At 38.6% G+C, this 22,824-nt stretch overlaps 1 pseudogene; it reads left to right on the forward strand.

Annotated features, from left to right (window-relative positions):
- Positions 1-8,097: 8,097 nt before the first annotated feature.
- Positions 8,098-9,998, forward strand: LOC103240652 (chromatin assembly factor 1 subunit B pseudogene; annotated as a pseudogene).
- Positions 9,999-22,824: the final 12,826 nt, after the last annotated feature.

Genomic DNA, 22,824 nt, shown 5'->3' on the forward strand with positions numbered 1-22,824 from the left:
CTATTACCCCTCATGATGCACTAGTAAATTTTTGCTTCTTGTTCCCATGACCTTATGACTTGCTGGGCTAGATATCCTACTTTCAAAGGGAGCAAAGAGGAGACACAACAATAATATCATTGAATTGGAAATCTGGCCACTTTGGGTTCTTCATGCCTCTGAATCCATAGTTATAGAAGGGAGTTACTTGCTGGCTTGGGTAGTTGATTCTGACTACCAAGGGCAAATTTGACTACTACTCCACAAAGGAGGTAAAGAGGAGTATGTCTGTAATACAGGACATCCCTTAGGGTGTTTCTTTGTATTACAATGGACTGTTAAAATTTAATTGTCAATCTAAGAATATTGGGAAGTGGGGCCGTTAACAGGTAGTGAGGTTATGAGGCTTTGCCTTCATGAATGGATTATTATCTCAGGAGTGGGTTCCTGATAAAGGGATAAAGTTTGGCACTCATTTCTCTCTGTGTCTCATACACTCTCACATTCTCTCATCATGAAATTACTTCTCCCTGTTATGATGTAGTGCAAAGTCCCTTGCCAGATGCTGACATCATGTTCTTGGACTTCCCAGTCACCAGAACTATGAGCCAAATAAACCTTTTTACTTTGTAAATTATCCAGTCTGTGGTATGCTATCATAGCAGTGGAAAATGGACTAGGACATAGTGCTGTGGTGTATATGCATGTTTAAATTTTAAAGAAACTGTGAAATTGCTTTTTTAAATACCATTTTACATTTCCACCAGCAGTATATGAGAGTTCCAGTTGCTCTGTATCCTCACCAAAATTTTGATATGAAATCTTGAATTTTATTCACTCTAATGAATGTCCACAGTAATATTACTGTGGTTTTACTTGGCATTTCCCCTAGTGATTCATCAAGTTGAGCATCTTTTTATGTGCTTATTCCTATCTATATATCTTCTTTGATGAACTATTCATTCAAATCTTTTGCCTGTTTTAAAAAGTAGGTTGTCATTAAATTGGAAGAATTGATGACATATTCTAGATATAGGCTGTTTGTCAGATATCACCAATGTTTTCACTCAATCTGTGTCTTGCTTTTTTATTTTTGTAAGAATATTGATGGAAGAGCAAACCTTTAAAAAATGGTGTGTTAAATTCCATTTATATATTAAGATTTTATAGTTCTTGTTTTGCTATAGAATTTGTTAAATCTTTGCCAATCCAAAACTGCACTATATTTTCTCCTATGTTGTCTTACAGAAGTTTTATAATTTTGAGTTTTACAATTATAATTCATTTAGAGTTCATTTGTGTATGTAGTGTGAGTTAAGATAGAGTTTATGTTTTTCGTTTGACTTATTGTTCAGCACAATTTGTTGAAAATATTTTTCTTTTACACTGAATTGCCTTGCTATCTTTGTAAAAATTAATTGATTATATATGTGTGGATTTATTTCTAGAATCTCTATTCTGTCCCATTGATAAATATGTCTCTTTTATACCAATATCATAGTATTTTGAATATTGTATCTTTATAATAAGGCTTAAAATCATCCAGTATAAGTCTTCCAACATTGTTCTTCTTTTTCAAAGTTGTTTTGGCAATTCTAAGCACTTTATATTTCTATATAAATTTTAGAATCAACTTGTCAGTTTTTAGAACAAAGTTTGATAGGATTTTGACTAAGATTACATTGAAGCTATAGATGAATTTGAGAATAAATGAAATCTTAAAATCATTTTGCACTTCAGAAATGCAATGTTTCTCTCTTGTATTTAGTTTTTCCTCAACAATATTTTATAGTTTTCGAGTTCTGCATGCTTTTTTCAACTGTATTAGTCAATTTTCACACTGCTGTAAAGAATGACCTGAGATTGGGGTAATTTATTTTAAAAATGTTTAGTGGACTCACAGTTCTGTATGACTGGGGAGGCCTCAGGAAACTTACAATTATGGCAGAAGGTGAAGGGAAAGCAAGGCACATCTTACATGGCAGCAGGAGAGAAAGAGAGCTATGGAGGAAGTGGCACATTTTCAGACTATCGGATCTCATGAGAACTTACTCACTATCATGAGAACAGCATGGGGGAAACTGCCTCCATGATCCAATCACCTCCCACCAGGTCTCTACCTCAATACCTGGGGGTTACAATTTGAGATGAGATTTGAGTGGGGACACAGAGCCAAGCCATATCATCAACTAATATATTATTGTAACAAACAACATCAAAATACTAACAACTTAACAGAATTTTATTCTGCACTTACATAACTCCCAATTTAGTATTCTGGGATCCATCTAGTAATCTAGTAATCCCAGGTCCCAAGGTGTTTCCATCTGGTGGCACCACCATCCTTCTGGGTTTCTGAGTCCTCCATTGTATCTTCTGTATCCACCCAGAAGGCAGAAGAAAGAATACTGGGGGATCCCTATGGGAAGTTTTCATGAGCCAGGACTGGACACATCATGTATCACTTCTGCCCACATTCTGTTGACCAGATGCCAGTCACATGGCACCCAGTTAACAATTGTAAGAGAGGCTGTGGAATGTATTCCAGCCATTGTGTGGACAGAGGAAAAGGAGATGGGAACTATTTAGTATATAGTAGTCTCAGCCACACAGATACAAAACTTAGAGAAAATCTCAGACATATGAACAAAGAGATATAAAAGGATATTCAATACAGCATTGTCTGAAAATGCAAATGGCCAGAAAAACTTAAATGTCTAATAGCACAAGTCTGAATTGAGAACAGACTTCTTAAGAAGTGCAAACCATAAGGCAAAAACTTAGTGGATTTGATAGCATTAAAACACCAGTGAAAACATTAAGAGAAGAATCAGAGACCAGGAAAAGATATTTATAACATTTAAACTTAAAAACATGCTTGAGAGTAAAGGAGGGTCCTTTTAATACTTAGGGTAGGACAATAGGCATAAATTTGGCATATAGTCACCTTATCTAAACCCAATAAGGTATTAATGACTAGAAAATCCACATAACCCTACGAATCAATAAGATGTCTGGGCATAGTGGTTCATGCCTGTAATGCTAGCACTTCAGGAGGCCAAGGCAGGAGGATTGCTTGAGCCCAGGAGTTTGAGACCAGCCTAGGTGACAGGGTGAGAACCTGTCTCTGTAAAAAAAATAAAAAATTAGCTGAATGTGGTGGTGCACATACACTTGTGGTTCCAGCTACTCAGGAGGCTAAGGTGGGAGGATTGCTTGAGCCTAGGAGGTTGAGGTTGTAATAAGCCATGTTTGTACCACCATATCCCATCTTGGGCAAGAAAGCAATTCTCTGTCTCAAAAAAAAATTTTTTTTAATAAAAATTTAAAAATAAAATACAGGAAACCCAATAGGAAAGAATGGAGAGGAAAACTGAGTGACTAGTTAGTATTTGATAAGCTGTTCAACAGAAACAGCAGTTATAAAAATGCAAAATAGGAAATACTTTGCACCCATCAGATTTGCAAAAATCACAAGGTCAGATAATATTAATTGGCCATTGGGATAGAGAGACTATCCTTACCCTATGCATCTCTTAACCTATATCCTTTGTAATATTCTTTATAATAAACTGGTAAACTACATAACTGTGATTCTCCTAGACAACAATGGTAATCATCTCCCTTCCTGGGGGCAGCTGCACACAAAGTCAGTATAAAGTGAGAAAAGTAATACCAATATGTTAAGAAAACTGTGAACAAATTGTCTTCAGTGAAGCAAGATGAAGAAAGAAAAAAAGTGGAAAATTAGAAGTTGCTCTCAGAGGCAGACCCAGGACAGGAGAGGTGTCACCTGCAATGGCTTTCCTTGTGACTGAGAGTCATGAGATGGGATGCTAAAACCAAGCAACATTGTGAAGCTATAGCTCATAAGAGGAGTTGATGACTTAGGGAGAGGCCAGGTTCCGGCTGAGTCATCCTGACAGCAATGGTAAAGAGTCTTGTGAAAATAGTGTATGATTTGGATGTAAACAAGCCTGAGTTCAAAACCCTCTTCTGTAAAGAGAAGAACACTGCACCCACCTCTCCCAGTCATTTGGGGGTTAAATCAAAAACCATGAAAAGTGTATTGTGCAAGGCCATATGGAGTAACTGTGCAGAATGGCACTCTTGTCCAGCAAAAGAAGAAAGGCCAAGTTCAAGGCAGAAATAACCTGTTTGAAGGTAGTGATGTGCTGTTGAGGCAAAGAGAACTGTAGGGGCTGAGACTGGAGAGTGTAAAATTGGAGAGAGGTGAGCTGCAGTTAGCAGCCTCTACACGAAGGTCATTCACCTATTCTGGGTCAGGGGAGAAGCTGAGAATCTGGAGATGGCGAAACTAGAGAATTTCCAAAAGAGACATGAAGAGCCTGAAACACACAGCTGGAATTCCCTTCAGGACGTTTGCTGAATTGGGAGTGTATGAAGCTAAAAAAACAGAAGTAGAAAGCCTCTGATAATCGTCAGAGTTTTCAGCAGTTTTAGAAGATGAAAATAGGAATTCAAGACCTGCCAAAGAAGGGGCCCAGGTGAATACACTAGGCTAACAGTCAGGCCAAGGATGGATGGTGACCTGACCTCATTACCACATTGAAAATTGAATTGAGATGAATCATGACCAAAATGCAAAAGGTCAAACAATAAAACTTCTAAAAGAAAACAGGAAAAAAAATATTCACGGTCTTGGTGTAAAATTTCTTTTATTTCCTCCAAGTTTAAAAAATATAATAACTCTACTTTGCTTTAAAAACATTTCAACTTTCTGAGAGACATTAAAACTGTGTATTAGGAGTAGGGTAGAAGTTGTCTGGGGAGAAGAGGTGGCTAAAACTGCATGGGGTGTGAATGGGAGCTTGTCATCTTGGGTAGTTGCCACCTAAGTGTGTTCACTTTGTGAAAACTCATCACACTCTATGCTGTTGTATGCTTACTCTATATACACTCTTTTGTATTTGTCATGTCACGCTTCAATAAAAACATTAATATGAAAAAAGTTTGCATTTACCATATGACCCAATCATTCCATTTCTGGATTTACAGGCATACCTTGGAGATATTGTGGGTTTGCTTCCAGGCTCCCACAATAAAGTGAATATTGCAATAAAACAAGTCACTCAACTTTTTTTATTTCCCAGGGCATATAAAAGTTTTGTTTATACTCTACTGTAGTCTATGAGATGTGTAATGTCATTATGTCTAGAAAACAAGGTATAGACTTTGTACAAAAATATTTTATTGCTAAAAATGCTAATAATAATCTCGACTTTAACAAGTTATAATCTTTTTCATGGTAGGTCTTGCCTCGATGTTGATGGCTACAGACTGTTCAGGGTGGTGACTGCAGAATTGTAGGGTGGCTGCAGCCATTCCTTAAAATAAGATAACAATGAAGTTTGCTGCATGGATTGACTCTCAATTTCCTGAATGATTTCTCTGTAACATGAAATACTGTTTGTTAGCATTTTACCTACAATACTTTTAAAATTGAAGTCAATCTTCTCATATCTTGTCACTGCTTTATGAACTAAGTTTATGAGATATTCTAGATCCTTTGTTGTCATTTCAACAATGTTCACAGCATCTTCATTAGGAATAGATTTCACCTCAAGAAACTACTCTTTGTTCATTAAAGTTTTATCATGAGATTGTAGTAATTCAGTTACATTTTCCAGTTCCACTTCTTTTTTTTTGTTTTTGTTTTTGTTTTTGTTTTTGTTTTTGTTTGAGATGAAGCTTCGCTCTTGTTGCCCAAGCTGGAGTGCAATGGTGTGATCTCAGCTCACTGCAAACCTCTGCCTCCCAGGTTCGAGTGATTCTCCTGCCTCAGCCTCCTGGATAGCTGAGATTACAGGTGACTGCCATCACACCAAGCTAATTTTTGCATTTTTAGTAGAGATGGGGTTTCACTATGTTGGTCAGGTTGGTCTCAAACTCCTGACCTCAGGTGATCCATCTGCTTCGGCCTCCCAAAGTCCTGGGATTACAGGAGTGAGCCACCATGCCTGACCTCCACTTCTAATTTGAGCTCTCTTGCTGTTTCCATATTTGCAGTTACTTCCTCCATTGACATCTTGAATTCCTCAAAGTTATCCATGAGGGTTGGAATCAACTTCTTCCAAATTCTTGTTAATGTTGATATTTTGACCTTCTCTCATGAATCATGAATGTTCTCAATAACATCTAGAATAGTGAATTCCTTCCAGAATGGTTTCTATTTACTTTTCCCAGATGCAGCAGATGAATCACTATCTATGGCAGCTATAGCTTTAGGAAACGTATTCCTTAAAGAATAAGACTTGGAAGTTGAAATTACTCCTGGATTCATGGGCTGGAGAATGAATGCTGTGATGAAAAAAACATTAATCTCCTTGTATATCTCCATCAGAGCACTCAGACGACCAGGTACACTGTCAATGAGTAGTAATCTATGGAAAGTAACATTTTTTTCTGAAGAGTAGGTCTTAACAGTGGACTTAAAATATTCAGTAAACCATGGTGCTAACAGATGTGCTGTCAGCCAGGCTTTGTTCTTCCATTTATGGAACAGAAGCAGAGTAGATTTAGCATAATGCTTAAGAGCCCTAGGAGTTTTTGAATGGTATATGGGTATTGGGTTCAACTTAAAGTCACTAGCTTCATTTGCCCCTAAAAAGTGAGTCAGCCTGTTGTTTGAATCTTTGAAGACAGACATTTAACTTCTCCACTCTAGGGGAGTGTTGTGACTGGTTTGATTTTCTATGCGGACCACTCAAACTTTCTCCATATCAGCAATAAAACTGTTTCTCTTTCTTATTCTTCATGTGTTCACTGAAGTAGCACTTTTCATTTCCTTGAAAAATTTTTTCCTTTGAATTCACAACTAACTGTTTGGCTAACTGCTGAGCTATCTGTTTGGTGCAAGAGGCCTAGTTTTGGCTTATTTCAGCTTTCAACATACCTTCCTCATTAAGCTTATTCATTTCTAGCTTTTGATTTAAAGTGAGAGGTGTGTGACTCTTCCTTTCACTTGAAGAGTGAGATACTATTGTAGGGTTATAAATTGACTTAATTTCAATATTATTGTGTCTCAGGTAATAGGGAGCCCTGAGGGGAGCCCTGAGAGTTGAGGGGACATCCAGTTGGTGAAGTAAGCGTATTTATAGATTAAGTTTGCTGCCTTCTATGGGCACAGTTCATGGCACCAAAACAATTACAATGGCAACATCAAAGATTACTGATCACAGATCACTACAAAAGGTATAATAATAATGAAAACACCTGATATATTGCAAGAATTATGAAACTGTGACACAGAGATGCAAAGTGAGTACATGCTGTTGAAAAAAATGGCACTGATAGACTTACTTGACACGGGGTTGCCACAAACCTTCAATTTGAGAAAAACACAGTATCTGCAAAGTACAATAAAGTGACATTCAATAAAATGAGACCTACCCATATGCTGTAAAGAGATATATATGAGAATATGTCACTGTAGCAAGAGTTGGAGGCAACCTAAGTGCTCACTACTAAAGGAATAGAGAAATCAAATATGATGGCTACACATTGTGGAGTACCATGAAGCAGTTAGAAGCAATGACTTACTGGATGAATATGCATATGAGGGAAGATCTTAAAAATCGAATGATGAGTTTTAAAAATAAAGTTACAGAATGAAATTGATAGCACCCCATTTATTGCCTATTAAAAACACATACATGACTGGTTGCAATAGCTCACACCTGTAATCCTAGCACTTTGGGAGACTGAGGTTGGAGGATTGCTTGAGTCCAGGAGTTCAAGAACTGCCTGGGCAACATAGCAAGGCCCTGCCTCTACAAAAATTAGCTGGGCACTGTGGTACCCATCTGTAGTTCCAGCTACTCTGGAGGCTGTGGTGGGAGGATTGCTTGAGCCCAGTAGCTAGAGGTTGCAGTGAGCTGAGATTGTGCCACTGCACTCCAACCTGGGGGACAGAGCACTCTGTCTCAAAAAACAAAAATAAAAATAAAAACATGGGTCCCGTCCATGCGGGGTCAGGGCCTGCGGCACGCGCAGGAAGCAGCACAGCCCTGCACAGGAGGTGACGGCACCACTGACTGTCCAGGTCCCTGTAGAATGGTGTCAGAGAAACGTTTTGCCCCTTCAAGACTCAGGAGGATGAAAGTAATCACTTGTGAAATAGCCTGGCACGACAAAGAGCCTGTATACAGCCTCGACTTCCAGCATGGGACTGCTGGGAGGACGCACAGACTGGTGTCTGCAGGCGTGCACTCTGCAGTCAGGATCTGGAAGGTAGAAAAGAGACCAGATGGAAATGCCATTGTGGAATTTTTGTCCAATCTTGCTCATCATACCAAAGCCATCAATGTCCTGCACTTTTCTCCAACTGGGGAAATTTTAGCATTGGGAGGAGATGATGCTGTCATCCTGTTGTAGAAGGTGAATGATAACAAGGAGCTGGAGCAGATCGCTTTTCAGGATGAGGACCAGGCCCAGCTGAACAAGAAGAACTGGACAGTTGTGAAGACTCTGAGGGGCCACTTAGAAGATGTGTATGATATTTGCTGGGCAACTGATGGGAATTTAATGGCCTCTGCCTCTGTGGATAGCACAGCCATCATACGGGACAATTGATGTTTATAGGATCATCAATAAAGGACAAAAAATATCGATTAACATAACATAAAAGTTATGTCCAAGGAGTAAACTGGGACCATTTAAGTCAATATGTTGCTACTCTGAGCTGTGACAGGGTGCTGCGGGTATACAGTATACAAAAGATGCATGTGGCTTTTAATGTTTCAAAGATGCTATCTGGAATAGGGGCTGAAGGAGAGGCAAGAAGCTACTGGGCGTTTCACGATGACAGCATGAAGTTGTTCTTCCGTAGACTAAGTTTCACTCCCGATGGGTCTTTGCTCCTCACACCAGTTGGATGTGTGGAATCTGGTGAAAATGTAATGAATACCACTTACGTTTTCTCCAGGAAGAATCTTAAAAGGCCCATCGCTCATCTTTTCTGGGTCCTAGAAAAGTCACTCTTGCCATTGGCAGCTGTCTGGTCTACTTTGAACTAAGGCCGGTGGTGGAAACAGGTGTGGAGCAGATGGGTCTGCCCTACTGCCTGGTATTTGCTATGGCTTAGGAGGACTCTGTGCTTCTGGACACCCAGGAGTCCTTCCCTTTTGGCTACGTGTCTAGTAGCCAAAAGTGACATTTCATGGTCTAGCAATGGTGCCTTCCTGGCCATTTCTTCCACAGACAGTTACTGCTCATTTGTGACATTTGAGAAAGGCGAACTTGGAATTCTTTTAAAAGAGAAGTCAGTTTTGAGCACGAGAACTCCTGACACAGCAAAGAAAACCAAGAGTCAGACACACCGGGGGTCTTTGCCAGGATCCAGACCAGTAGAGGGAACAGCTGCCAGCAGAACCCAAGACCCCAGCAACCCCTGCTCGACCCCACCTCAGGCCAGACAGGCCCCCGCCCCAACAGCCATCAGGGACCTTCTCTCTATCATTCTGCTGTCAAAAGCTCCTTGCTGAGGCCTTTGGAGAGGAAGATCCTGCCGCCCAGTAGTTAAAACACAAAACACAAAAGCCCACCCATCCCGGAGGGTCACCCTGAACACATTGCAAGCCTGGAGCAAGACAACACCCTGGAGAATAAACTTAATACCCTTAGAGACAGACACTCCACCGAAGTCTGTACCAATCAATGTAATTTCCACCCCTTCTGCAGAATAATTTAGTAAGAGACAGTCAGGGCAGTCCTTCAGAGCTAAAGAGCTCTTCAGAGCTAAAGCAGCCCAGATGCAATGAAAACAAAGGGGGCACTGAAAGTCTGGACCCTTGATGGGACCTTGGCTTCTGCTCAAAGCCTTCCAAGCCTCTCATGAGTGCAATGAGGTGGTGAAGCTGGAGATGCCTGAGACCGGTCGCTTCCACGGAGCGGGACAGATGCTGTAAATGGATTTCTGTAACAGAAGTGACATGTGTACTGGTTTTTCTCCAGAAATATGGATGTTGTCTTATTCAGCATCCATTTTTAACTTGGGGATGTGAACGTTTTAACATACTGAATCCTCTTTTTCATGAGTCTCTGAAACTGGAGCAGTTTAACATTATCCAGTGTGAAAATCAACGCTTCCTCCCTGACATCCTCGTGAAAGTACAGACACTTCATGGAGGGACTCCTTTTAAAGTTAGAATTAGGAAGATGAGAAAGTAATTCGAGATTTTACTCTGTTGAATTTTAGAGTATTTGAAGTAATTGTTAGATTTTGCTTCCAAGGAGTTGATTGATTAAACTTTGGAAGGTTAAAAAATAAAATAAATAAACACAGATACATTGTAGGGTTCTCTAGAGGGACAGAACTGATAGGATAGACAGATATCAAAGGAAGTTTATTAAGTATTAACTCACATGATCAGAAGGTCTCACAATAGGCCATCTGCAAGCTGAGGAGCAAGGAGGACAGTCTGAGTCCCAAAACTGAACAACATGGAGTCCAATGTTCGAGGGCAGGAAGCATCCAGTACAGGAGAAAGGTGTAGACTGGGAGGCTAGGCCAGTCTAGTCTTTTCACAATTTTCTGCCTGCTTTATATTCTAGCCATGTTGGCAGCTGATTAGATGGTGCTCATCCAGATTAAGGGTGGGTCGGCCTTTCCCAGCTCACTGACTCAAATGTTAATCTCCTTTGGCAACACCCTCGCAGACACACCCAGGATCAATACTTTGGATCCTTGAATCCAATCAGGTTGACACTCAGTATTAACACATACGTATACAGAAAGAAGCGGTTTGCTGCTATAAACTCTGTGAGACAGCCGAAAAATTGTGAGTTCCCCAAGTGTGAGAAGGGAAAAGTCTGCCTCTGAACACACATCCCCACTGGGGAACCTGCAAATCCAGATCACAGCAGGATTTAACCTTACCTATAATTGAAATGGATTTTGAGTTGGGCAAAATATAAAAGTAGAAGCAGCAGCAGGATAAGTCCTGTAGACACTGCCGGTCCCCAGCTCGAGCCCAGGGAAACCATTCCTGGCTTTATCTCACAGCAGTCCTTGGGGACAGCAACAGCAGCCAGTGGAATTGGGGAGGGGTCACAGGGTGAAGGAAGATTCTAGCTGAACTTTGTAATAATTTTGACTGAGCTTGAATTTACCTAAGCAGATCAAGGGCAGGGGTACTGCAAATGGAAAGTGCAGATACAAGTGCAGAAGCCACAGGCCATGGTGCAGGCAGGCATGCAGGAAGGGGCAAGGCCTGAGACTGCTTGCTTTCTCAGCAGGGAGGCTTGTAGTTTGGCGCAAGATCTCACCCCTGATGACCCACTGCCTGGATATAAACTTTGGGATGTTGGTGGGGTATGGCGGGTGTGAGACTGGCCTTTGCTGGCTGTGTGGGAGCTAGGTGAGGCCTGTCACTGCTGGTTTCCCCCAACTTCCCTGGTGACCTGTAAGATGCAGCAGAGGCAACCACAATCCCACTATGAACATAACTCTATTGGCTAGAGAAACACCTCCCATCCTTGGCCACAAACAGTTGACTGTGGCAAGCCCTGCCCAAAGAGATTCTGAATTCAGACCCACCTAACCCTACCCCAATATGATGGTTTTTCTCTACCCACCCTGGTGGCTGAAGACAAAAGACATAAAGTCTTGGGAGCTCTATGGCCCCATCCATTGCCTGAAAAACTTGAGTGCTTCTTCTGGTCAAGGTAGAGCAAGCTTATATCAGCCTTCAACTACTCCAGCTAGTGCTCTCTTGAAAGTGCCACCTCCTGGCTGGAGGCCAACCAACTCAAGCCATTACAGCAATTCATAACAGAACAACCCTGCTCCAAAGAAGAAGAAAACAACAGCTAATTCCACTGCCTGCAACACCCTGGCTAACCAGAGGTCTAGAGTCTGTCCACATGACAACTTCATTGCTAGCATAACCAGCATTCAAGAAAACCAGTGCAATAAACAAAACTATAATCAAGGACTCCTACAGAGTCTACTTTACTTTCCTGCCACCTCCACTGGAGCAGGTGCTGGTATCCATGGCTGGAAGATCTGAAGACAGATCACATCACTGGATTCTTTGCAGACATTCCCCTGCACCAGCCCAGGACCTGGTAGCCCAGCTGAGTGGCTAGACCCAGAAGGGAAATAGCAATCACTGCAGTCTGGCTCTCAGGAGGCCCCATCCCCAGGGGAAGTGGGAGAGTAGCACAAAAGTGATCACCTCGTGGGATGAAAGAATCTGAATAGCCCTTGAGTTCCAAATCTTTCTACTAAAACAGTCTACCCAAATGAGAAGGAACCAGAAAAGTATTTATGGTAACATGACAAAACATGGTTCTATAATACCCCCAAAAGATCATACTAGCTCCCTGGCAATGGATATAAACCAAGAAGAAATCTCTGAATTGCCAGACAAAGAATTCAGAAGGTTGATTATTAAGCTACTCAAGGAGGTGCCAGAGAAAGGCAAAAACCAACTTAAAGAAATTTAGAAAACATTACAGGATATGGTGAATCCATATTCTGAGAAATAGGTATCATAAAGAAAAGACAATCATATCTGCTGGAAATAAAAGACAAACTTAAAGAAATACAAAATATACTGGAAAGTTTCAATAATAGAATCACACAAGTAAAAGAAAGAACTTCAGAGCTCAAAGACAAGGCTTTCAAATTAACCCCATCTGACAAAGACAAAGAGTAAAGAATAAAAAATAAATAAATAAACAAAGCCTCCAAGAAATTTGGGATTATGTTACATAACCAAACCTAAGAATGATTGGTGTTCCTGAGGAAGAAGAGAAATTTAAAAGTTCAGAAAACTTATTTACAGCAATAATCAAGCAAAACTTCCCTCGTCTTGCTACACATCCAGACATCCAAATATAAGAAACTTAAAGAACACCTGGGAAATTCATCACAAAAAGATCATCACCTAGGCACATAGTCATCAGGTTATCTAAAGTCAAGACAAAGGAAAGAATCTGAAGAGCTGTGAGGCAAAAGCATCAGGTAAACTATAAAAGAAAATCTATCAGATTAACAGCAGATTTCTCAGCAGAAACCCTATAAGCCAGAAGGGATTAGGGTCCTATCTTTAGCCTCCTTAAACAAAATAATTATCAGCCAATAATTTTGTATCCAGTAAAACTAAACTTCATAAATGAAAGGGAGATGCAGTCTTCTTCAGACAAACAAATGCTGAGAGAATTTGCCCTTATCAAGCCAGCACTACAAGAAATGCAAAAAGGAGTTATAATCTTGAAACAAAACCTCAACATACACCAAAATAGAACCTACTTAAAGTATAAATGTCACAGGGCCTACAAAACAATAACAAAAGTGGGGGATGGGGGAAACCAGTATTCAGCCAACAAGGAGCATGATGAATAGAAGAGTACCTCACATCTCCATTTACATTGAACGTAAATTGCCTAAATGCCCCACTTAAAAGATACAGAATGGCAGAATGCATAAAAGTCCACCAACCAAGTATCTGTTGTCTTCAAGAGATTCTCCTAACAAATAAGGACTCACATAAACTTAAGGTAAAGGGATGAAAAGATACATTCTATGCAAATGGAAACCAAAAGCAAGCAGGGGTAGCTATTCTTATATCAGACAAAACAGATTTTAAAGCAGCAACAGTTAAAAAAGACAAAGAGGGACATTAAATAATGATAAAAGGATTAGTCCAACAGGAAGACATCACAATCCTAAATACATATGCACCTAACACCAGAGCTCTCAAATTTATAAAGCAATTACCACTACACCTAAGAAATAAGATAGATGGCAACACAATAATAGTGGGGGACTTCAATACTCCACTGACAGCACTAGACAGGTCATCAAAACAGAAAGTCAACAAAGAAACAATTGACTTAAACTATACCCTAGAACAGATTAGCTTAACAATTATTTACAGAACATTCTACTCAACAACTGCAGAATATACATTCTTTTCATCAGCACATGGAACATTCTCCAAGATGGACCATATGATAGGCTGCAAAACAAGTCTCAATAAATTTAAGAAAATTGAAATTAATCAAGTAGTCTCTTAGACTACAGAGAAATAAAATTGGAAATTAACTCCAAAAGGAACCCTCAAAACTATAGAAATACATGGAAATTAAATAATCTGCTCCTGAATGATCTTTGGTTCAACAATGAAATCAAGATGGAAATCAAAAAATTCTTGGAAATGAATGATAATAGTGAAACCTCTGGGATACAGCAAAAGTGCTCTTAAGAGGAAAGTTCATAGCATTTAGTGCCTACATCAAAGAATCTCAAAGAGCACAAATAGACAATCTAAGCTCACAAGGAACTAGAGAAACAAGGACAAACCAAACCCAAACACAGAAGAAGAAAAGAAAAAACAAAGATAAGAGCAAAACTAAATGAAATTGAAACAAAAAAATGCAAAAGATAAATGAAGCAAAAAGCTGGTTGTTTAGACCATTAGCAAGATTAACCAAGAAAAGAAGAGAGAAGATCCAAATAAGCTCAATTAGAAGTAAAATGGGAGATATTACAACTGATACCACAGAAATATAAAACATCATTCAAGGCTACTATGAACATCTTCATGCACACAAACTAGAAAACCTAGAGGAAATAGATAAATTCCTGGAAATATACAACCTTCCTAAATTAAATCAGGAAGAGACAGAGATTCTGAACACACCAATAACAAGAGACTGAAAGAGTAATGAAAAAATTGCCAGCCAAAAAAAAAGTCCAGCACCAGATGAATTCACAGCTGAATTCTATCAGACACTCAAAGAAGAATTGGTACCAATTCTACCAAAACTATTCCAAAAGATAGAGTAAAAGGGAATCCCCCCAAATCATTCTATGAAGCCAGTACTACCCTGATACAAAAAGAGGAAGTCAGATTGTCACTGTTCATTGATGATATAACTTATACCTAAAAACCCTAAAGACTCATCCAAAAAGCTCCTAGATATGATAAATGAATTCAGTAAAGTTTCAGCATACAAAATCAATGTACACAAACCAGTAGCACTGCTATACACCAACAGTGACCAAGCTGAGAATCAAGTCAAGAACTCAACCCCTTTTATAACAGCTGCAATAAAATAAAACAATAAAATAAAATAAAATAAAATAAAATAAAATACTTAGGAATATACCTAACCAAGGAGGTGAAAAATCTCTACAAGGAAAACTACAAAACACTGCTGAAAGAAATCACAGGCAACACAAATGGAAACACATCCCATGCTCATGGATAGGTAGAATCAATATTGTGAAAATGACCATACTCCCAAAACCAATCTATAAATTCAATGCAATTCTCATCAAAATACCATTATCATTCTTACAGAACTAGAAAAAACAATCCTACAATTCATATGGAACCAAAAAAGAGCCTGCATAGCCAAATCAAAACTATGCAAAAAGAACAAATCTGGAGGCATCGTATTACCTGACTTCAAACTATACTACAAGGCTGTAGTTAACAAAACAGCATGGTAGTGGTATAAAAATAGGCATGTAGAGCAATGGAACAGAATAGAGAACCCAGAAATAAAGTCAAATACTTATAGCCAATTGATTTTTGACAAAGCAAACAAAAACATAAAGTGGGGAAAGGATACCCTATTCAACAAATGGTGCTGGGGTAACTGACAAACCACATGTAGGAGAATGAAATTGGATCTGGTCTCTCACTTTATACAAAAATCAACCCAAGATGGATCAAAGACTTAAATCTAAGACCTGAAATCCTAAAAATTCTAGAAGATAACATTGGAAAAACTCTTGTAGACATTGGCTTGGGCAAAGAGTTAATGACCAAGAACCCAAAAGCAAATTTAACAAAAACAAAGATAAATAGATGGGACTTAATTAAACTAAAAAACCTCTGCACAGCAAAAGAAATAATCAGCCTAGTAAACAGACAACCCACAGAGTGGGAGAAAATATTCACAAACTATGCATCTGACAAAGGACTAATTTCCAGAATCTACAAGTAACTCAAACAAATCAGGGAGAAAAAACAAATAATCCTGTCAAAAAGTGGGCTCAGGATATGAATAGAAAATTCCCAAAGAAGATACACAAGTGACCAACAAGTGTATGAAAAAATGGTCAACATCACTAATGATCAGGGAAATGCAAATCAAAACCACAATGTGATATACCACCTTACTCCTGCAAGAATAGCTATAATTAAAAAATAAATAAAAATAGGTGTTGGAGTGAATGTGGTGAAAAGGTACACTTTTACACTGCTGGTGGAAATGTAAACTAGTACAACCACTATGGAAAACAGTACGGAAATTCCTTAAAGAACTAAAAGTAGAACTACTATTTGATCAGCAATCTCACTACTGTGTATCTACCCAGAGGAAAAGAAGTCATTATATGAAAAAGACACTTGCACATGTATGTTTATAGCAACATGATTTGCAATTGCAAAAATATGAAATCAGCCTAAATGCCCAACAATCAGCAAGTTGATAAAGAAAATGTGATATATATATATAGAGAGAGAATATATATATATATAAAATGTGAGAGAATATATATTCACACATACACACACACATATATATATATTCACACACACACATACATATACCATGGAATATTACACAGACATAAAAAAGAATGAAATAATGGCATTTACAGCAACCTGGATGGAGTTGGGAGACCATTATTCCAAGTGAAGTAATTCAGGAATAGAAAACCAAACATCATATGTTCTCACTCATAAATGGGAGCTAAGCTATGATGACGCAAAGGCATACGTGTGATACAATGGACTCTAGAGACTCAGTGGGGAAGTGTAGGAGGGGGCTGAGGGATAAAAGACTACAAATCTGGTATAGTATGCATTGCTTGGGTGACGGGTAAACCAAAATCTTACAAATCACCACTAAAGAACTTATCCATGTTAAACAAACACCATCTGTTCTCCAAAAGCTATTGAAATAATTTTTTTAAAACACATACATACACAAAATATTCTTAAAATTTGTATACATATTAGAAGACATATTAAGTACTCTAGAGTGACTGCTTGTGGAGGGGAAAAAGAAAAATAAATCATGACTTATAGAGGCCTTGATTGGACTGATGATGTTAATGAGGCTTGAACTGATGAGATCATTAGTTCAAAACTTCTACCTAAAGCTCCCTGCACAAAAAATCTAAATAAAGCGAAGGGAGGATGCATGAAGTTAGGACAGACAGTCAGGCTGGCTAGAAGACAGAGGAAAAAAAATGTATATGAATTGCTCACGTTTGAGTTAACTCTCCTAAGCTGAGATAGTTTGGGAACTGAAGAAGAAAACCAACAGAACAGTGTTCTCTGACGCCATTGGTTTCTCAGGGTGTGAGAAGCTTTGTGAGGGTTTTGGGTGAGCTTTCCTTTTTATTGAGAAACACACGAGTGGTTTGAAAGGCTAAGCATGGTTTGCCACAATGCCCTATATTGTAATTAAACCATTGAGTTAGAAGCCTGTTTGCTCTGTTTAACGTGCTTTGTGAAACAGGATGTTTTGCCTTTTGTTGCTGCTGGATCTTTCTGACAAGCAATTGAGAGAGGGGGAAGTCTCCGTGCATCTTCCCGCTCTACACTTAGGTAATTGGTGTGCGCACTGTCAGTGAAAAAGCACGGCTTTGCCATGACTATTTGATTTTAGTTACAAGTGTTGGCAGGAGATGCTGAAGGAGACAGGAGGTATTTAGGAACGGTGGCCCTTTTGAGATACAAAATTATAAAGCAGCCACAGAAATGAGTCAGCCCATTAAGCTGAGCCGTAACCACAGCTAGCCAGAGTGCTCAGGCTTCTTTAGTCATGAAATTCACATGGCCCTTCAAATACTCCATCCCTCTGTATCCTCACAACACCCAGAGCATATTCCTTCCACAATGGCTCCTAAATGAACTTTGTTGATTAACTGCTAAACACACACACAAGCGCACAAATCTGAATCTCATGTCTATGCAAAGGTGAGAATGTTCTTGGAGTTCTAAAATTGCTGAGAAGAGTTAGTTATATATTTCCTTGGACAGAAAATAGCTCATGGAAGATAGCACCAGATGAGTACTTTGAATGATGCAAACTACCTCAAAAGTGATAGATAACAGGATAAAACCCAGGGAATTAAGTTTATAGAAACTAATTAAATTATAATTTAGAGGGAATAGAAGAAAACTCGTGAATGGCAAAAGAAAATTCCATTATCAGCTGATATAGAATTAAACGATTTAATAGATTACAATAAAAAAAAGTGGTTAGTGAAATATACAGACTTAAGCAACCGGAATTTAAACTTTTAACTATGTTTTAAAATGCTCCCTGGCCCTATTTGCTCCTCTGTGTACTGCATATTTATCTGTTCTGTCTTATAGTAAAAATCCTCCAAAAAATGGTCTATACTCACTCTCTTGACATGCTCATTTCCCATTCTCTTGAAAACACTCACATCAAACTTTTGTTCTCACTACTCCATGAAATTGCCCTTAGCAAGATCATTAATGAATGAGCTCCATGTTGCCAAGTTAAACACTGAACTCCAAGTCCTCTTCTTCACTGACTTCTCAGCAGCATTTGTTTGCTCCTTTTCTTAAAACTGCTTTTACCTATTTTTTTAATGTCTGCTTTGAAATACTTTTAGACTCACAGAAGTCGCAAATATAGTTCAGAGGGCTCCTATGTACGTTCACATAGCTTCATCTAATAATACCATCTTTTATAACCATAGTGCAATTACGCACTTTTCAACTCTTCAGACTTTTAAAAGCTGCTCTGATCTTCTTAAAACTTTTTTCTCCTTTAGTTTCTCTGGTGCCATCCTCCTGGTTTTCTTCCTCTCCTGTCTTTGATGTGGGACTCACCTCTTCTCCCTAACTCTAAGTGTTGTCATATCTCAGGATTCAATCCTTGTACGTTATCTTCTTTTATCTAAGCTCACATCTCACATGACCTTGTCTAATCCCATGGCTTTAGATAGCCTGTAAATGAATAAATTCCCAGATTATTATCTCCAGCCTTGAACCCTCCACTGAATTCCTTGACATCAAACTGTCTACTCAACCTCTCCTGCTTGGTATCTAATAGGTATCTCACTTTAACGTGTCATAACTGAACTCGTTCAAGCCCTGTCATCCAACCCCTTCTTCCATCTTCTGCTTCTCAGTGAATGGTTCCCAAATTCAGCCACGCACTTAGGCTGAAAACTGGAATTGTCCTTGACTATTCTCTTTCTCTCATACATTTAATCTAACAGCATATCCTATTGGCTGTAATCTTCAAAACATGACCTGTATCTGAACAATGGTCACTACCTCTTATCTCTACCGTCCTTGGAATGTGAATTATGTCATGTCACTCTTCTGCTCAGAACCTCTCAGTGTCTTTTTATAGATATAAATCCATTATCTCCATAGAATAAAATTCACAGCACTTGTCATGGCCTGCAAGATCTTATATGACCCATGACCTTCTTATATGACCTTCTTCAACCTCTTCAACTCTCTGATGGCACTTGCTTTCTTAGCCTGTGCAGCCTACTGGCTATACCCAGAGTATCTAGTATGTTCCCACATGTAGGGATTTGAACTTAGGGTTTCCTCTGCCAGGAACACACTTTCCCAGCTATTCTCATTTAAAACGTTGCTCATTCCCTCAGAGAAATGTTCTCTGACCGTGTTATCTGAGACAAAACCCCTCTCCCATAGCTCTGTTTCTATCCAGGCTTGTTATTCTTAGTACAAAGCTGACATCAGATGGTTGGCTGGCTGGCTCCTTATTCTATCTCTCACAATGGAATATAAATTTCGTGTGAACAAGGGCTTTATCTAATTTGGCCCCACAACATTACATACAGTAGGCCCTCAATGAATATTTGTTGAACAAATAAAGAAGCAAAGGAGCAATAAAGGACTGTATACAGAAATGCTCTCAGAGAACAGAAAATATTTAGACTGGGAATGATGAACTTTGAAATCCATGTTAAGAATATAAGATATTTTTGCAAAGACTAGTTGAAATTTATGTCACTTATGATGAAATGGTTTCGGCCATCTCAATCTTATTGCATAATAAGAACCATTATTTATAAATACCCTGAATCATGGGCAATTATAAGTATGTCAATGTTGATTATTTCAAGTGTAAAACCATTTTCACTGGTTTACCTCAAACGACTTTCAGATAACTTGAAGTGATATATGAGTTCTACTAGTTCCCTGCTATGTAAAGAAATGTGGTGCATGGTTTAATCTCTGTCCACATGGCCCCGCCTCCTGGGTCATCACTCTAACAATAAACAGACTCACTTGAGCAATAAGTGTGTGAGGGTTTTAAATTATATCCTTGGTTTAGCTTAATGATGCTATAAATATTTTCTTCTTTCATCTCTAAAGAAGATATGTATACATGAATTACATGTATAGACCACATTCTTATTACTGTCTTTCTCATTCTCCCTGAAGGAATGTTCTATCCTTATATAATTCCTAAAGATAAAAAGAATGGTAGGTATATCCAAAAACAAAATATGATCTCCTACTCCTTTTCATTTTCACTTTGAAAATTATCACGTTCTATTACAACCTCTAAGAAAGTGAGTCTAAATTATAATGGTAATTTTGGCCTAATGTCTCAGCTTATATGGTTCCTTTCCTTGGGCATATTCTCTTTAAAGAAAGACAATCCTGAGATTTCAGCACTGTTTATGGGTCCCTGGGAAGGTTGGCAGAGTTACTCCAAAGGTTATGACAACAAGGTAGGAAGAGATTAGCAGTATGAATTAGGATTCTCATGATTCCTGCTGCATTCCCATACTCTATCATCCTTAACTTAATTTTATCTTCCTTGGGTCTGAGCTACTTTCCTTTGCTCTTTTTGTACACTGCTTCTAATAATGCACATATTTTCCTTTTATTCCAATCAAGACGTAGAAGAATCAACCTTGTGGAAAACACAGTAAGGTACATAGAGCATAGACACTAAAAAAATCAGAAACATAAAATAAAACAAATTTTTAAAGAACAATAGAAAAATAATAGATATAGAAGGATATCAAACATACTCAAAATTAGCATTCCAAAAGAAGAAAAACAAAATAATGGGATATAACAAAAATCTAAAGATTTAACTGAAGAAACTTTTTCTGCAATTAAAACATGTATCAGGAATAACAGATGCAAAGTAATGATACTATAACATATCATGATACAGTTATTTGCCTTCAAATAAAGAAAGAATTCTTTGCACAGTCAGGCAGAAAGAACTCACTTATAAGGGAGCAAAAATGGGCTGAGTTCAATGTTCTCTGCAAAAGATAACAGATTAATAACTCTTACCAATATTCAAAAAAGAAAATGAAGTCCTAAGAGACCTCACAGTCAGCAAGAATAAAGGATGCAAACAGATTTCTAGAACTGAAAGAATATTTTCCCCATGAGCCTTTTTTTGAGGAGACAATGAGATAATGAACTACAGCCAATAAAAGGATAACAGGGAAAACTATGATGGTTGGACAGGAAACAAACATTTACTATATTTGACAGGGACAAAATAGAATGTACATGATTTGATAAAATAGGAATGATACAACTGCAAAAACTATTGTAAGATTTTAAAAAATAGGGGGGATTGTTATAAAGGTAATCAGTAAACACAAAAATACAAGCCTTCCTAAAAAACTTTAGGTAGGCTTACATAAAGCAAAGAAAGCAAGCAACATTCAGGGTCTTCCGTTCTGTCTACCTTGCGGCCTGGATATTTGTAATGTGTTGTTCTCATTCTCACCAGCATTATGTACCATGACTCAGCAGCCCCATACTTGCAATAAGGGGAACATAAAGGAAGGTCAGAGAAAGTGGCTTTATTTTAAAAATAAAGTTGGACAATTTCTTTCTATTCATTTACTTACTTATATGGCCAAGGATAGCTGCAAGGGAGACTGTGAAATTGTGTGGGAATTCCATTTTGGCATTTCTTAGAAAATCTGTATGTTTTTCTAAGTCCAAAATCCAAAGAAAAATTGTCAAGAAATCCGGGGAAAATAAGAAATGTCTAATTTCCTTGCAGGAATAAAAATCTTTCAATCAAAATGAAGATGTCGCCTGGGAATGGTGGCTCACACCTGTAATCTCAGCACATTGGGAGGCTGAGGTAGGCAGACTGCTTGAGCTCAGGAGTTTGAGACCAACCTGGGCAACATGGTGAAAACCTATCTCTACAAAAAATTCAAAAATTAGCCAGGCATGCTGGCACACATCTGTTGCCCCATATAACTCAGGAGGCAGAGGAGGATCACTTGAGCCCCAGAAGTTGAGGCTTCAGTGGGCCGAGATCATGCCACTGTCCTCAAGCCTGGGTGACAGAGTGAGATGCTGTCTCAAACAAACAAACAAACTGGAGATGTTACTGATTTGAAAGAATCCAGTGACATTAAGTTGAAAGCAAGAACAGGAAACATTGACTTGTGTAGTTGAAGGTTAAGGTCAATATTTCTGGGAAACCAAGACAGGAGCACAGAGAAGTAGTCACAGTCTAATCAGTCAGTCTTGTTTTAGGCATTGCTGTGTTATACATAGAGAGAATATTATGGAAATCTGCAGAGTTGTCCTCTTAAATCTTCACCTGGGTAATGATTAGCACATGCTCGTGAGGAAACTGTTCAAGGCTAGAGAAAGAACCACCCAAAATGACTGGAGAGAACATTCATTGAAGATTACACAAGACCAGGAATAGTTTCTGTTCTCATTATCCAGAATGAAAAACCTCATAATTCTAGGAGCATCAGCTAAAATACTCGGAAGTATTGGATAAGAGCCCTAAAATAAATGCTGCCCTGATCCCAAGTAACAA

This window comes from Chlorocebus sabaeus, chromosome 13 (genome assembly GCF_047675955.1).
Source record: "Chlorocebus sabaeus isolate Y175 chromosome 13, mChlSab1.0.hap1, whole genome shotgun sequence".
In the NCBI taxonomy this organism is placed as follows: domain Eukaryota; kingdom Metazoa; phylum Chordata; class Mammalia; order Primates; family Cercopithecidae; genus Chlorocebus; species Chlorocebus sabaeus.